This window comes from Papio anubis, unplaced genomic scaffold (genome assembly GCF_008728515.1).
Source record: "Papio anubis isolate 15944 unplaced genomic scaffold, Panubis1.0 scaffold3559, whole genome shotgun sequence".
NCBI lineage: Eukaryota > Metazoa > Chordata > Mammalia > Primates > Cercopithecidae > Papio > Papio anubis.
This window is the reverse complement of record NW_022163704.1, coordinates 1-2,716: the sequence shown is the minus strand read 5'-3', so window position 1 is coordinate 2,716 and position 2,716 is coordinate 1. Positions and strand designations below refer to the sequence as shown.

At 49.3% G+C, this 2,716-nt stretch overlaps 1 pseudogene; it reads left to right on the top strand.

The window, feature by feature from the left end:
* Positions 1-382: 382 nt before the first annotated feature.
* On the top strand, positions 383-2,710 carry LOC108584077 (annotated as a pseudogene).
* Positions 2,711-2,716: the final 6 nt, after the last annotated feature.

Below are 2,716 nucleotides of genomic sequence, written 5' to 3'. Positions count from 1 at the left end.
TCCCTCTCCCAGATTGGGCGGCCCCTTCCCTCTCTCAGAGTGGGTGGGGACAGTGGTTGCATGGGCAGCTTTCCTTGTGAGCCACAGGTCCCTCTGGACACATTGCTGCCTGCTGCCTGGCCACGCCCCAATTCCCTTTCATCTTTCTAATTGACCAATGGGCTTGGAGCATTAAGGCCACGCCCCTTTTCTGCATTCTACTGGAGCCCTGGTTACGCCTCCTCTGGTTCAGTCACTCAGCTGCCTGGTAGGTGACTGGAGGCGTTGATCAGTGCTCGCTGGGATTTTGCTGACGTGGCCCCAATCAAGCTTCCCTTCCCACCCTACGATGGCAGAAGAAACTCGACAGAGTAAACTGGCCTTAGCCAAGAGAAAGGTAAAAATGCACCAGGTCATAGCCCCCCAACCCAGCCACAGATCCCCTCTGACGACAAGACCACTACCAGAGTCCATATCACTCCTGAGGCACACCAAACTGGGCCCCCCAACCCCGGCACCTCTGGGCTCCCCCCACCAAAGTCTTGTCAATCAGCCCTGCCCCTTCAGCAAGAAGCCCAGTCCCTGCCCTCACCAATCACCCCACGGTGACTTTGGGTGTGTGACTACTGGGGCTTCCCACTCCATCACTGGGCTCTCACCTCCTGCCTACCCAAACTTGACCTCCCTGGGTTCTTTGGGCTCACGTTAACAAGCACCTGGATCCCCCAGCCCTAGGCCCCACCCTCGCCAGTTGTCCATGGGTGACTTTGGGCTGGTGATTCCTGGGGCTCCCTACTGTAGACTCTGTCCTCCCCTCCTGCTGCCTCAAGGTCAAACTCCCTGGGCTCTTTGTGCTGGTGTCTGCAAGGACCTGGGTCCCAACCCTGTGTTTCCCTCCCCCATAGTGGAGTGGGACTCGGACATTGCGCTGATGTGCCCCCACCCCCAACCAGGAGGAGTGGAATGTAGTGATGTCACAATCCGCCTACTAACTGTCATTACTGGAAGACCAGCCTTTGATCTTATGACCCAGTCCCCTAAGTGTTGTCACCCCATTTCTTGTTCCTCTGGTCACAGCACAAATTTGCAGCTGGAAGGGGAATGGAGACTATGGGATCTAGAAGCAAGCGATTTCAGGCTGCCTCACTCCCTTAACATAGACATTGACAGGGGGAAAAGCCTACACTTCCCCCGTGAGCTCAAAACGTTGACAGTATCTCACGGGTGGCAGAATGGGTTTAGTTTGGTTTTTCTCACAGGCTCACAGCAGAGAGATTTTAACATTTTTTTTTTTTTTTTTCACGGAGTTTCGCCACCTCATATTCTAATTCTCCCATGGTTCTGGGACCAGACTGCCCTTCAGTCAGTGGTCTCTGAAGTGAGATTTGCTCATCTTCTGTGGAATAGATCTTGGGAAACTGAACTTGACAGCCTGAATTTTCCTCATATTATCTCGACCTGGGGAACTTTGAGTGCCACGGGATAAATATGGGACATCTTTCTGAAGCATCAGTTTCCCTTGATTCTCTTGAGATCAGGAGAAAAAACATTAATGTACTTAGGGATGACAGTCACATAGGCTTCTGAGAGTATACCAGACTTCTCTCTGAAATGAGGCTTGAGTTGTCCTCTTTCTGATGAATTCCCAGATTTAACAGAAAGGCTGCCTTCTGCCATGAGGACACAGTGATATAAAAGTTTGAGAGGTACTGGTGCACTTTTTGATACTAACAGATGTGTGAGGATGTATAACTCTAAACCATGCAGTTCCTGCCTACCTAATGTTTACTTTTCTAACTCTACCTCTGGTTTTGGTCCCTGGCAGCTGCTGATTCTTGGCAAAACCCCAGAGCTTGGAGTCAGAAGGCTGAGTTTCAAAGTTCCAGTATCACCTTTTTCTTTTTCTTTTTTTTTTTTTTTCCCTAGCCATTATATCAATCCCTCTCAGTCACTAAATGATGGTGACAACACCTTGTACAGTTGTTGGCATCATTAAATCAGATGGTGTATAAGAGCATTTTGTTAAAACTATAAGGGAGGATGTGGCTGTAGGGGCCGATAGTTCTTATGAGGATTACTGCTCTTCTTTCCCACAGTTAAAAGAATATTGGCAGAGAAACAGCTCTGGTGGTCCAGCAGGAGTGAAGAAGAACAGGAAAACAAATGGCAGTGTCCCTGAGACAGCCACTTCTGGTGGTTGCAACTCACCTGGGGATGTGAGTCTTGGCTGACCAGGCTCCTGGGGACAGGGGTCCCAAGGGGCAGTAGAGGGTAATTGTTAAGATTGTGAATGGATTGTTGGGTACTGGTTCAGAATTCTGGGTTTGAATCCTGCCTCTCCATCTGCTAGGGATATGATTTAGGGCAAGTTGCTTGAGCTCTTTGGGTCTCTCTTTGCACATCTGTATAATAGAGGTGGTATTATGGTTTGACTTCCATTTGTGAAGTTTAAATGAGATTTGTTATTGTTTTATGTTAATCCCTAGTACATGGCCTACTGTAAACACCCGGGACACCAGGATATGGTCATTGCTGTTTGATTTTCCTCATCCCCAGTCTCAAGGGGAAGCCAGGACAATGAGAACAACCACTTGCCATCAGGAGTCACTGAAAGGGCCCCAGGGTGGGATGGTGGGGAGATAAGAACCATGAGAGGAGTTGGCACAAAGGAGTTATGGGACGAAGGGTCCAAGATAGGCAGAAAAGAAAGTTGTGCCAGTTGATGGGGGAAGAAAGG